Raw genomic sequence first — 15092 nt, forward strand, 5'->3', positions numbered from 1 at the left:
TGACTCTTTAAGGCCATATCAATGCTAAAAAAAGCATATTCTTCTGTTGACACTAAGCCGGCGTTTCTCTGCCCAGGATTGCGGCTTTTTGATAACAAGTCTCCAGAGTGGATGAATCTGAACACAGCGGTCTCATGTTTAAGTGTGAAAGAGGAAAACAAGGGTCTTTCTGTTCAGAAATCAACTTGCTGTTGCCTCTAATCCTCAAACTGTCCACGCTGCCAGCTGCTGTGTCTTTCTTCCTGCTGAAGAAGACTGTCTGTCTGTGAGATGAAGCTTAATTATTTTGTTCCATAAACATAACCCCCCTCAGTGTAACAACTTGAACACACCATGAAAAACACAAAGAAAGTTGAGCTTTTATGTGCAAGGCTGAAGAGATAAAAGCTTTTGCGGGTCATGATGCAATTGGTGGACTCCGCTGAGCTCAGGTGAAGCAGCAGGAGAGTCTCGTCTGAGGCAGCTCGGTCGACTAATGGCTTTCATTAGTGCGGCTCTGAATGCACAGCATTCTTCCTGGACTCCACCTCATCGCACTCACAGCTCACGTACTGCTCCAGCACTCCTGCTACCCAGTGTAAACCAAGGAGGAGGGGAACAAAAGAAAACGCCTGGTCCTTTAACTAGCTGTATCACCACACATCTTGTCCACCCAGGGTTCAACAATAAGGGTTACCCGATGGCCCAGGGCAAGTAAAACGCCATGTCGGGCAAGTAAATATAACAACCCACTTGCCCGTTCAGGCATCATCGTACCATAAATGACGCTATTGTTCTCTTGCCCCTCATCGGAGAATTCTTTCTGAATGATTTGATTATAAAGTGCAGTTGGCCAATTAAGAATTGAGTTGGTGCTTGACGCTTTTGACTTTTTTTTTGTGAAAAAAAAAAAAAGTTTCATGCTTTTTAACCCTCTGAGGTCTAAGGGCATTTTAAGATATCTTCTTAAATTCTCCTTTTAAAAAGGGTTTTTGCATATAACCTGATCCCCATGTGTTTCAAATCAAACAGAACAAACTCAACTTTCTGTATAGTAACGCCCAAAATTGTTCCAGAGCAATGTATAAAGAGATAATTTGGCCCTAAAGCGGAAATATTTCTCAAGTCTCTCGTGAAAACATACCTTCAATTCAATTGTTTTGGTTCTTGAAATGAGTTTCCAAAAGTCTTGGGTTCACAAAAGTAGCGTTATATATGAATGAAATAGTAAATAAATGTCTATAATGACATTTTGTAATATCGCTTTTTGAGTAGGAGTGTTGTCAAACATTGCTTGGACGCGCCGGTGCGTCTTCTGTCCTCAGAGGTTTATAAACTAAAATTCTATACTTTCCACGTTTTTTACGTATTTTTCGAAATGTTCGACCTTTTACCAATGATTTTTTTCAACACATTTTTTTGATGCCGTTTCAAACGTTCTTTCATATTATACATTTGTATAGGGGCCAGTAATAATTAACTTTGGGCAAGTAGAATTATTTTTTGAAGAATTGATGCTGTGACTCACGACGAGGCTGTATAACAGAGGCCTGACACAAATCTTCTTTGCAACAGCACGTGATGGGAGATACCAGTGTTGGTATTTTTTAGACTAAAAGGTAATACGAGTGTTTCAAACTAGGGTTGGGGGATGTGACAGTATATCATGAGTTGATTTGTCATAGACTGTTTATGCTCTTGGATATCGCCGGATGTCTTAGACCACAACATCGCTAATCAATCAGCAGATCTGCTTCATGGACGTACAGGATTGTACGACCGACAACAGATATCAAAATTTGCATTTTTTATAAATTTGATACTATATATTAGCAGATTTGGTTTAGATAAACACATAAGATAGTCTTTTGATTAGGGGTGGTACGGTTCACAAAACCCACGGTTCGGTTCGTATCACGGTTTAAGGGTCACGGTTTTCGGTTCAGTACGGTTCTTATTTTTTCTTTATCACTCCAGAATATACTTCAGCATATAGCTAAAATTAGCATATTGAATGCATGTTGCACAAAACGTGCACACAGTGGCAGTTCTATATTGTTTTATTTCATCATAGGTATTGTGAAATCCAAAATGTTCCCACACACCAGACTATAAACGACGCTGGCGCATCCTCCAGCTCTGGGCAGCCTCTCTCCCACTTGACATTTCTGCATGTGACGTGACGTGACCTGCAGCGGCACCCCACTCCACTTGAGGAGCGGTCGGCTCGATGTCTCTCAAAATCTGACGAAAATCTTTTAAATTGTCGATCTGAAATGAAGACAGATTCAGCAACTGCATGGCCTATTTCTCGCTTAAAATGTTTTCAGAACTCACGTTTCGGTGAACTATTTTAGTACAATATGAGATCGTATTCTGAACGAGCCACCATGACAGTCTGTTTTGAAATTTGGGACCAGCCAGACCCATGTGACGCAATCGTCCAATCAGCTGCCATGGGTTGCGTTTGTCACGCCCATCCCGCTCGTCATTTCCAGTAAGTGTTTTAACATAGGTGTCGAAAGTGGGCACTACCGTACCACCCCTACTTTTGATAAGGTTCACTTTAGTTATTCAAGAACCGTGACCAAGATCTGTACTCAGCGGGACATTTTACGGTGTGAAAATAAACTCTTTGTAATAGAGACACTGGCCCTCATTTATCAACCTAACGTAGAAACCAGCGCAGATATGAGCGCAGAAATCATCTTACGACAGGCTTCACGTGGGATTCATGAAACGTTCGTATCACACCAATCAGAGCGTAAGAATGGTCGTACATTGATAAATGCAGCGGCTGGAAACGATCGTCCTTTAAATATCACGCCCCAATATATTCTCGGTTTTGAGGCCTCGCCCCTACAATTTACGACCTGGCGAGATGTAATCCGGCTGAGAAGCGGCACTTTTCAGAGGTGGAGATTGAAACCCTGATATCTCAGATTCATTTGCACTAACGTGTATACTATTTGGCAGCCTGAAAACTGGTATTAAAGGCTGTAGAAAGAATGCGGAATGGAAAGAGATCACTGATGCGGTCAACAGTGTTGCCGTAGTAAATCGGACTCCAGCTGAAGTTTATCCTATTTAATTTATACATCCTTGACACATTTTCTATAGTCCTACTAGTAATATACAGGCTTCTATTGCAATCTCTTAGGCCTACATGTAGGTGTACTTATATTTAAATAAACACACGGTAGCGGAGTTTATGCAGTGTCTTTTATTTTACTCGTGTTTTTTTTCATGAGTCAGAACGAGGCAACAGCTGAGGGATAGGGCGTGTTCTCCGCCCCCCCGTACGCACGTTTCATAAATGAGGGCCACTGTTTCTAAATGACCTCAAACACATCTTTAGTATTTTTGATTGCAATTATATCAGTCTAACTCTGAAATCCATTCTTTATGCAACTTGTGAGGCTGCACGAGCTGTCCTTCACCTGGGGGAGCTGGCTGAATGCTACCAGAGCAGAAATGCCTGTGTAGTACATTTTAATTGGACGGCAAAGTGCTCTGCCTCTCTGTGGATCTTTTTCAAGCCTCAAACGAGCAGCAGTCGTCCTCCGCGAGCTGCGCAGCATTTAAGGATACGTGAGGGAGATCTTAAGGGGAGCAACGGCAGCCTGGTGCGTGCTGACAACAATCAGGTCAGCGCCAGATAGAGTCAGAGTGAGGCTCACCCGGCAGGAGAAACAGGACAACACAACCAACTGTAACTGAAAGGCTTAAAAGGTTTAACATGAGATGTACCTTATGGAACCTTACATTCAAAACCACAATAAAGTTACAGAAATGAAAATATTCCTCTATTTATAATCACAATCAGGGCCTTTCAATTAACTTTTGTAATCACCAGCCAACATGGCTAGTACATTTTTAAAAGTTACCAGCCAATCAGATTCTCCACAAGCCAATTTTTCCCCAGGAAAAATAAAACTTTTGAGTGATGTTGAATACATTCAAGCATCCACGTTTCTTTAAAACTGTGTTTTGGTTGATGGTTGGTAGATAAAATTTAAACATTTATATTTATGTTTTTTCCCTAACTTTACTACTTCATTTCAGCTCCTCTGGTTTGTTTCACGCCGTTCCCTTCGTTTCCAAGCCAAAGACACACACCAAACCGCCCAAATTTCTTGCCGGAAAACAGACCAATCTGTAAACACTGACTTGTCGGATCATTTCCACAGCCGGCCGATTTAAACACACGCTTCGCTTCATTCATCACCGGCCAAATTGGCTAGTAACTTTACAATGTTATACCAACCAAAGTTAATTTTTACCGGCATTTGGCGGGTTGGTAGGTGTCAATTTAAAGCCCTGATCACAATCCTCTTTCTTAGTATTAAAAATATATACATCTCTGTGCAGGGCTTTAGATTGGTGCTGGCGCCATTACCGACCTGATTAAGTGGATCAGGAGTTATCAGCCATGATATGACCGATCCAAGTTTCTTTATCAATGTGGTTATATAATTCAGTGTTTATGCGATCACTTGCATTCATTTAACCATGACGGGCCACCAACTAGTGTCACAGCTAAAGCTAGCCTTGTTTTACTTAAAGGAACACGCTGACTTATTGGGAATTTAGCTTATTCACTGTAACCCCCAGAGTAAGACAAGTCGATACATACCCTTCTCATCTCTGTGCGTGCTGTAACGCTGTCTGACGGCTCCAGCATTAGCTTAGCCCAGCACAGATCCTGCAGGTAACTGGTTCCAACTAGCCTACTGCTCCGAATTGTGACAAAAGTGACAAAAAATACCGCCCCAACATGTTCCTATTTACATGTTGTGATTTAGAGTCACAGCGTGGGCAAAAAACAACATAACATGAGACACAGCCATCTTCTAACAGTAAACAAACCGGGAACTATATACTCAGACAGGCTTGCTGCGAGCATATCACTCCGCCCAAGTACTATATTCTTCCGGGAAGTTCATGAGAACATAGTTCCCGGTTTGTTTGCGGTTAGAAGATGGCTGTGTCTCATGTAACGTTGTTTTTTGTACACGCTGTGACTCTACAAAAAGTCTGGAGCCGTCAGACACCTTTACAGCACGCACAGAGATGAGAAGGGTATGTATCGACTCGTCTGACTCGTGAATAAGCTAAATTCCCAATAAGTCGGCGTGTTCCTTTAACATAAAAAAATATTTCAAAAAGTGTCGCAGGGTAAGGAGTACAGATTATAATACATTTGGGGGGAAAAGAGCACTGGTATCAGATTGGTACTACATTGAGTTGAAATATGGGAGTTGATTTAAAAAATAAATAAAATAAAATAAAAAAAAAACGTTGGATTGGTGCATCCCTCAACAAACCTCTTAACATTAACACTATTCTTTACCCAGGGATGAGTGCAGCGTTTCAAACCACTCGTTGCCTTTATGTAGGGATTCAGTCTGCTAATTCATTCATTAAACAACCTTTAAACTAACTCCACTGATTTGCAAAACATCAAATGAGATTTTTCCGTTTTAAGTAAACTAGTAAAAATAAAAAAGGGGAAAGCTTAAATAGAAATGTCTTAAAAGGTAAAAAGAAAACATAGCATTTGAGCTGATGTCCCTATGATGGAAGTCCATGAGGGGTTTGGTAAAGGAGCCCCAGTGCTGGCAGAAGCAGCCGACTGGCAGCTCGCACGGTTTGAGCATCCAGAGTGCTGCAGGGTTTCTGTTTTCAAAGGACATCTAACTGCTCAGGAGAAGAGACGTCCTCGGGGACTGTCAGAAAAAACACTGTGTCCCGGATGATGAGGTATTCATTTCATCCGGGGAGAGTCAGAGAGATGGCTGCTTCAGATCTGACGCCTTCTCTTCTGTCATCACTCTAAAACAAGGCTACTTTCTGAGGTTAACGGTGCACGATGAGTTGAGCTCTCCAGACTATTTAGGTGGGTGAAATAAGGGGGAACGTGTAGGGGTGGGAATCACCAGAGGCCTCACGATACGATATCATCACGATACCTATGTCACGTTACGATATTATTGCGATTTCAAACATATTGCAGTATTCTGCGATATATTGCAATGTATTACCTTTTTTCCCAACTTCAAATTTTTCCCAATTTCAAATGACGTCCCCAAAGGAAAATTTTATCAACATCTGTTTTATCTAAAGATATACATTTCTCTGTCTGTTCATCTCACTTCAATTGTATTGGTGCAAAATGGTATGGTCAAGCAGACAGACCAACCAATTTATCATAAAAGATCGATACTTGGCATCTGTGTATCGATACAGTATTGCCACGAAAAATATCGCGATACTAGGCTGTATCGATTTTTCCCCCCCACCCCTAGGAACGTGTAGCTGAAATAAGAGCAGATGGAGCTGACTGCAACAGGAACCTCTCTGCTCAGGTTTCACTTCAACAGAGCTGTTCAGTTACACTCAAGAGATGCAGCTACTCACTGCCGTCGAGCCAACGCATGAGAGGAAACCAGAGTTTGATGCTCGGTCTTGGCAGCAGGATGAGTAAACAATATGCTGATGTAGCTATCGCTAAATATTAATCTCAATTCATAATTAATGTGGGTGCACTGTTATACACGGGGGTGGGGGGGGGGGGGTGGTCGATATTGTGCAGTTGTGTGGTCAAGCTAATGATGTTGACTACAGAAACAAAAACAAAAGAAAAAATTTGTATATGTGAAAATGTTTGCCAGATGATTTCCTTTGCATTATTCGTTCATTTTGCGGTTATGTGTCACTTTAAAGATGGCAACAGATGCCAGAGTTTCTCTATATGTCTACGCCGGGTCACTCTGCCAAAAGGCAGTAAAAGCATCTAAGTCTGATTCACGTAGATCGATTCAGTAACACACAATGGTCTAAATCCTGTTTCTGAGGAATGAGATGATCTTATTCAAAGATAGGAAATCTCAGTTTGAATTACATATAAAATGTAAATAAATAATAAATAAACAAATATTGAGTCAGTTTTGTTAAGTGAAATGTCCTTCTAGGAACACAGTTTGGTCATTTTGAGCAGTTAGGACCAACAGTCTAAACCCCAAAGACATTCTATTTTAAATTATAAAAAAAAACAGAAACAAATCAGCAAATTCTCACAGTTGAGAAGCCAGAAAATATTTGGCATTTTTGCTTGATGAGACCCCGTCCAACACCTTTGGGATGAACTAGGACACCAACTGTGAGCCAGACCTGATCCCCCAACATCAGTGTTGGACATTAGTCACTAGGGTTGCAAAGGGGCAGACATTTTCTGGTAAATTTCCAGAAACTTTTCATGGAAAGTTTAGCTGTGGAATTTTGGAAACATTTCTATTTGGAAACTTTCATGGGAATTAACGGGAATAAAGGGGAATTAATGGGAATAAACTGGATATTTTTATTATAAATATTTTGCTTTCCATGGGAAGTTTAGCTAAATTTTGATTTACTATGGTAAAAAAACATTTAAGTTCCCTGTTATAGACTAACAGTATTATAACAAGCAATATTAAAAATATCCCTGTTAATTCCCATGGAAAGTTTCCAACTTTGAAAATTCCTGGAATTTTGCAACCCTATTAGTCACTAATGCTCTTGTATCTGTATGGGAGCAACTTTCTGCAGCTAAGTTATCTGTTGTTATAGCAGCAGATTAAAGAACACGGTTTTGGAATGACCACACGTGACGATTCCCGTAATCCTAAACATGTGTTTTAAAAGGTTCTCAATGCCGAAAAGACCCAAAATATATGGAAAAACTCAGAAGTTTCTCATCATGAAAGTTGAAGAGTATCAACAGGGAATATCAACCCCCGACATATTCACTTAGTGGCGATAGCTCTGCCATGAGTACCAGCCGGGGTTTGATTTAAAAAGCTATGTGACGGTGCTCCAGAGCGACCTGTCACAGCGGACATGTTAGAGAACGACGGGTGTAGAACTGCACAGCTTCACCACGATGCTTCAACAATATGAAAAGATGAAGCAGACCCACTAAAAGAAACTGTATTATGGTTTAAAGACTCCTGATTAGATGACCACCGCTGATACATCACAGGCAGCATCAAAGTTTTCAGCAGGACAAATTACAACCTGCAGAGAAAAATGACTAACTGTACAGTACATTATCAGTTTTCTACACCAATATTTTGCTTTGGTATTGGAACAAACTAAGAGTCTACAGCCATGCCAGCAGCTCTGTGAGGCTGCACTTAGACACAGCAAGGCCTTGAGCTAAAAAAATCAGCACGCTAACATGCTCATTATGACAATGCAGCTGTCCAACAGGTTCACCATCTTAGGTTAGTGTGTGAACATGCTAACATTTGCAGATAATCACCACTGAACACACTGTGCAGCTGTGTCTCCTTTAGGATTTTTATTTTTTATTTTTTTTAGTCATGGGGGCAGCGCCGAAACACCCCCCCGCCCCCCCCCCGCCCCCATGAAACGGAACTGACACTTCGCTGCAACACAAACAAATATATTTATTCACCTCTATTCACACACACACAATGAGGCATATTTTAAGTTCTGACTGAACTGTATTTTTTGAGTTACTTTATAGGCCAACTTTGATCTTGACATATAGGCTAAGCATTCTGTAGCAAATAACAATAAACCCACTATTAATTACATTGTCTTAATGCAGTGCAACTACTTCAGCATGTAAATAATGCACCTAAAATACAAACGTGAGCGTTCAGCAATCGCTATCGAATCAACAGCCACGTGCAATTTAGCTCGCAGGTGAAGAATACAAACAACGAAATCACCAGCTAACTTTATAATTTAACATTTAAATTTGCAAACATAGAGGAAACACTGGTGGTCTGTTTGTGCGACCAACAGCCCAAGATCCAAACACAATAGAAAACAGAGGAAACTATGAATATTCACATATGAGAAGCTGGAACCACAGAATAAGGACATTTTATTTCTATCACAAATCGATTTAAACCAATAAATCGAGGATCAAAATTGCTAGTCAATAAATTTTCTGTCAATGGGCTACTTGACGGGGGGCAGACAAAGAGTCAAAAAATGGAACATGTTCATTTATTATCAAAGATTAATTATCATTATATATCTCATATTGATTGATAAACTATAGGGTTGGTAAAGAACAGGACAAAAAATATGGCCCTCCTCTGAAAACGCTGCCATGTTTTCAGGCTAATTTAAAACTTTGGGTCTATTTCATAAATCTAGAGTAATAACAATGAATCTGATGTAACGCTATATTGAAAAATGGCCTTCTATCTAAATTTAAAAGCCAATACTGCAAAAAGAAATGCAAACCGATACTGTGCCTCGTTCTGTACCACATGCCAAATATAGATCATATTATGGTGAGGACCATCGACCACCTGTCATTTGTTTCCAACTCTCACAGCTGGTGAACATCTGTCGTCCTATGACTTGAAATGATTAATCAATCATCAAAATACCCGTTGAGTCAATTTTCTGTCAACTGACAAATAGATTAATCAAGTATTTGTTCTGGCATTACAGTTATTCAAACGACCATAAATGGCTCTGGACATCAGATAGTGAAATGGTATATTGCTAATTGGTATCAACAATCAAAGTCATATTATTTCTAGCCTGGACCCATTGGACAACAGGAACATTTTTGGTCATGTTGATCAATTAGGGTGAGAGCTTTTTTTACGCAACTGTCGTATTGTGAGTAAACACAAAACAAAGAAAGTAACACAACCTGATAATCCGAGCCCTTCTGCAGAGTTGTAGCTTAAAGTGTTACCCTACAGTCACACTAGCTACAAAAGAGAGCGACACGCGCTAGCTTGATGGGCGTTCCTGGGCGTGCCTAGCCTACATCTTGAATGATTTTCTTCGACTCGAGCAACCAACGTACATACGTCTCGCTCTCCTCACACTCCTTCTCTCCGATTGGCAGTCGCTTTGTTGCATCGCTCAGCATTTGCATAAAATAGACTTCTTGTCTATTTTGGCCCCCGCCTTGCTCGTGGGCCCCGACAAGCTCGTCGCTTGTCGCTAGCTAAGCAACTCCCATTGAAAATGAATGGTAGCCTGTCACTTTGTCTCGGTCTCTTGTAGCTACCGTGACTGTAGGGTCATCCTGAACTCACTGGTCTTAACTCACACTGGTCAGAGTCTTTGCTGAGGATTTACTGTTAAGAAAACATTTGTGTATTCCTTACACACAGCTCTAATTGAGAACAAAAACACACACACACACACACACACACACACACACACACACACACACACACACACACACACACACACACACACACACACACACACACACACACACTTTACAAGGAGCAGCTCCAGCATGATCCTCGTCAACTCAACACTTTTAGCTGCAGGCGGTCCAGAAGCGGCCATGGATGAACATTAGGCTCCGGTTACCGTTTCTATTTACATTCCTCCAGCTGAGAGCAGCCACCTGCTCCGAGGCTGGGGGCTCGCTCTGCTTACACACCGGGCCGCGGCTCAGACCTGCACTGGTGAGTGTTTATCAACTTCAAACAAATACAGAAGCAGCTTTATAACCCTTTTCCACCAAAATGAGCAAATATGTTTTGAAAGAATATGTGGGAGGGCGCCCAGATAGCTCAGTTGGTAGAGCGGGCGCCCATATATAGAGGTTTACTCCTCGACGCAGCTGGCCCGGGTTGAACTCCGACCTGTGGCCCTTTGCTGCATGTCATTCCCCCCCTTTCTCTTCCCATTCATGTCTTCAGCTGTCCTGTCAAAATTAAAAAGGCTGAAAATGCCCCCTCAAAAGAATGCTAAACAGGGTTAGTAAACACTAAGCAGCATGAAGGCCAGTGAAAATGTAAAGTTTTTCTTTTTGTCTACTTATTCAGTCTTTCTTTCAAACTCAGTGGAAACTAATTTGGAACGATGTTCGAGCGCTGCTATTTTCCACCTCAAAACAGTTATCAAAATTAAAAAAATTCTGGTAAAACTGCTCACTCAGATTAACATTATTAAAAGTGCCTTGCCTTGGAACCTAAGCCTGTCAGTCAGTCATCAGGGCAGAGAAACCACTGTTGTGCCTGCTTGTCTAAGCGGAAGTGTAACGCCAACAGCACCGCGACCGCTTTCGGCTCGCCATTAATATCATATCGCAGCAAACGCTGTCTGCGTGAAGTTTTGACTGTAACCACACTTTTTTATTTTTATTGGCATCGCCATGATTCTCTGTGACTTCAACAAAACTGCAGACAGTTTACTCTGTCCGCACCTCTCCGTGTGTGTGTGCGTGTGTGTGTGTGTGCGTGTGTGTGTGTGTGTGTGTGTGTGTGTGTGTGTGTGTGTGTGTGTGTTGTCGGTTGGAGCTCCGCTCTGTGTCAATATGCAGAGAGGACAGATAAGTTAGACAGACGCTTTTGGAACCAAATTTGGCATCAAAAGATAAATCATTTTTCTTGCTTTTTTTTTTTCGGTGCCATAAAGTATCGACGTTCGGTACCCAGCCCTAATGGCCACAGTCACAGAAGTTATCAACGGAGGTGGCAAAGCACGTCATAGCATGTCCACCTGGGTGTCATGTTTCCATCACCGGCAATCGGAGCTAAAGCCGATAAATACTAGGGTCGGGTATCGTTTGGATTTTTACGATTCCGATGCCGAACCGGTACTTTTAAAACGATTCCAATTCCTAAACCGATTCTTGAAAAACTGAAAAAGGACATCAAAGATGTAATATGTTTACTAGCGATCACGTGCAGTGAATGGTTAATATGCTTTTACGTCCGTTTTGGTGAGCCCAGAGGGAAAATATGCCATTTTAAAAGCAACCAGTTCCATAGTGGAACCGGGTTTTGGTACCCAACCCTAATAAATACCCGTGAGAGTAATTTGTCCCAGGAATAAAAAACAATTGTAATCTTTCCCAATCAAGACAAAAGCCAAATGTTAGTAGGTGTTAGCGGGAAAGGGGCTTTAATGCGACAGCAAGTACAGCGCTACCCTGAAATACTTTCCCTCATTAAGCTGGTGATTTTTCAGGAGCAGGTGGGGGGAGGAGGGTTTTGATGACACCTGAGCAGAGCACACAGTTATGTTATGGGACGGTCTCTTGAACTATTTTGTCTCTTTGCCAACCACCCCTCAAGCTGTACAACCTCAACAGGAGAGCCTCTAACTTCTGCATTCCCAGAGTTGCCATCATTTAATCCTCATTTGACCCTTTTGAGCTCGGCGTCACAGCAATATCATTTTGACATTTTCACTACTAGGGCTGATCAAATATCCTGGTTCCAGACCCTCTGAACCACTGCCCACATCTCCGATTCACTCAGCAAAGAGAAAAGTGGCAACAAAAAATGGCAGCCAGTGAGGATGAGATTGACGCCAGCTGTACAAGCTGTTGGACTCGACTTACAGGGACCGTAACCCTTCACTATGGCTGGGTACCAAACTCAACGCTTTTTAGGCACCGACCGAATTGCCTCGTTAGTATCGAGTATCATCATTCGTTCTCATCATTCAATACTAAATTTCAAGACCTAAAAAGCAAATCTCATCAGCGTCAGTGAGCCAATAAGCATGCAGCGTCATTCTACCAAGATCTCATAATGTCTGTGACTGGCTGTCTAACATTACTCAGGCCCTCCAGAAAAACGCGATTATGCGATCGCATAATTCAATGCATAATCAGCCAAATTCCGCATATTTATGAGGGGGCCGCATTTTTTCAAATACTCCGCACTTTTGGCGCATAATTTGCCGATTTCCGCGCAAAATATGTGGGGCTTGCATGATTTCATAATCTCCGCATTTTCGTTGCAAAAAAGTCACATAATATATCTTAGCAGAAAGTTGAAAAATGTTGCGTTTACTTCACACAAGAGCAGCCATTTTCCCGTTGCCATGGGAACGTTATGAAGTGACGTAAATTACAAACCGCAGTTTTTGCAAGGAAATTTTTTGTGACTATTATTTGCCACTGTTCATCACACCCCCAACCGGCCCCGTCAGACACCGCCTACCAAGGTTTCTTCCTAAAAGGGAGTTTTTCCTTGCCACTGTCGCAATAGCCACTGCTAATGCTTGCTCTTGAGGGAATTACTGTAATTGTTGGGGTTTTGGAATTTATAGAGTGTGGTCTAAAGTAAAGTGTCTCGAGATAACTCTGTTATGATTTGATACTATAAATAAAATTGAATTGAAATTCTGTAAATAATTATATTGTTTTCCTGTTTCCTTACTTTTAGGAATATGAACACAACAATGGCTCAATAACATACAGTCTGAAATGGGCAATTTTGGTTAAAATCTAAAACTGTCTGATCACAGAATAAGTACAGAAGATGGCAAAATCTGATCAAACATTCAAAGCCAGTTTTCTTTACTTGCTATTTCAGTTGGCAAGAATTAAAGTATTGAGGTTCAATCCCCAAAAGTAGCATTAATGCTCCTGGTAGGTTCAGGTCAGCTTTTCCTAAGGCTACCTTAATACAATACGAAACTCACATATCCATTGTGTACATTGAAGTAGTTATTGTAGTCATTCCTTCTGTCTACACTGGCGGTGAGGGGATCCCCTTCTTAGTTTGAATACAGTGGGAGAGATGGGGACAGAATCCATCCATTTGAGTTGACTGCTGAAGCCTCATATTAGCTTGAAATTAACTAGTTTGCAGTGTTTTCACATCAAGAGGGGATCTCTGTAAATATGGACATGTGAATATTACATTAGGACAATTTGAACCTATCCTTTAACCTATCCTTTAACTGCTGCGATTCACTTCAAATCACTGAAATGTAAGCTTATCAAACAAATAGTGTCTTAGATTTCTTTTCTCACACATTTCTGAGGTGTAAATGTCCTCTAAAAACACCACCAAACTGTACTTCTATGTATCAATATTAAGTTATTTTCTCACTCCTAACTGACTAAAACATGAAACTCAACCCTGGCAAGCCGTGGAGGTCGAAACCTGCAAGATTATATGTGATAAGTCATTCCGTGTGCAGGTGCATCATCCGTTACCTGTACTTCTAAAGGACTACAAACAGGTGCACTTCAAATTAAGACAATGCGAACTTCATTTTGGTAACAGGACCTGGGCGACCTGTAACAGCAGCTCTTGTGTGGAGGAAAATGATATGTTGTAGCGGGAAAGTATTTATTATTTAGTATCCCTTTAAACGTTAAAAAGCCACGTTTAGGACGGCCAGTGAGCTCCACGCGGGGTATGGAGGGACGGTTCAACGGACAGCCTGTGGGAAACTTGCCGTTATTCTGGTGGTCTACTCGTTAACCATCGAAGACTTAGCTAAGTAAATCCACTAAGACCGACCTGAAGCTGAGCTAAACGAAGGAGGAAGTTAACCGAGCCGAGCGGGACAGCAACACAAACAGCACGCCCGTTCATCCCTCTCTTCCCCCGCACCGAAAACTGTCATAAAAAGCGGACACTTAACGTTACCTTCACCGAGAGTCCGTTCACCACCGGGAGGAGGAGGAAGCTCGGAGGTCAGCGTGTCCAAAAAAAGCCTTAAACAAAACACTTTGTTGCTGTTGTTTGAGTTTCCTGTAACAGAAATTAAGTCCAGTTCTGGTGTCAGCGTATCCGAGACTCACAACGTGGAGTGGAAGCGGCAACAACAACGGCGGCAGCAAACGGTCTCCCGGCCAGCCTGCTGTCAGCGCTCAGCGCAGGTTGCGGCTGCGCATGCGCCTACCAACTGCTAATGCGAAACGAAGATCGTCTAATGAGAAGATGGCACGTTAAGAGTTTAGAAACATGCCAACCTAAAGTATGTTCTCAATAATAGTATATATTTGTTTCTCTTTATTACTAGATTGCTTACAATTTTAACGTTTTTATCTAAAAATATTAAATTACCTAATTAGTATAAAAAAGGAGACGGAGGAGCTTCTAAAGAGGGTACATGCGAGACAGGATACATAAAATTCAATAGGTGGTGAACCCCAGAAGGGGAAAAGACTGAGACATGTCTTGGAGGGTGACAGCAAAGGTGCTTTGCTGGAGGTGCCATTGTTTTCTGTTTCCTGTGTAATTCTGTAATGTGATACTGTAATTTAATTAGCCATTTGTTTTTTAGCTGTTATAGTACAACAGAGGTTAAGAGAGAATTTTTTTTGTCGGCTGGGACGGGGGTTGGGGGGGGTAAAAGTT

At 41.5% G+C, this 15092-nt stretch overlaps 1 protein-coding gene across 2 annotated transcripts in view; it reads right to left on the bottom strand.

Moving 5' to 3' along the window:
- The window catches only part of LOC120560311 (spermatid perinuclear RNA-binding protein-like), a 102952-nt gene extending 88328 nt beyond the window's left edge, over nucleotides 1–14624 (bottom strand). Inside the window, exon 1 of one of the 2 annotated variants that reach the window (XM_039802648.1) lies at nucleotides 14379–14624. The gene's annotated coding sequence lies outside the window, so the exon portion shown is untranslated. The remainder of the gene's footprint in view (nucleotides 1–14378) is intronic. The other variant, XM_039802649.1, reaches the window with a different exon arrangement.
- Nucleotides 14625–15092: the final 468 nt, after the last annotated feature.

The sequence above is a fragment of the Perca fluviatilis genome, chromosome 6 (assembly GCF_010015445.1).
Source record: "Perca fluviatilis chromosome 6, GENO_Pfluv_1.0, whole genome shotgun sequence".
NCBI classification, from domain to species: Eukaryota; Metazoa; Chordata; class Actinopteri; order Perciformes; family Percidae; genus Perca; species Perca fluviatilis.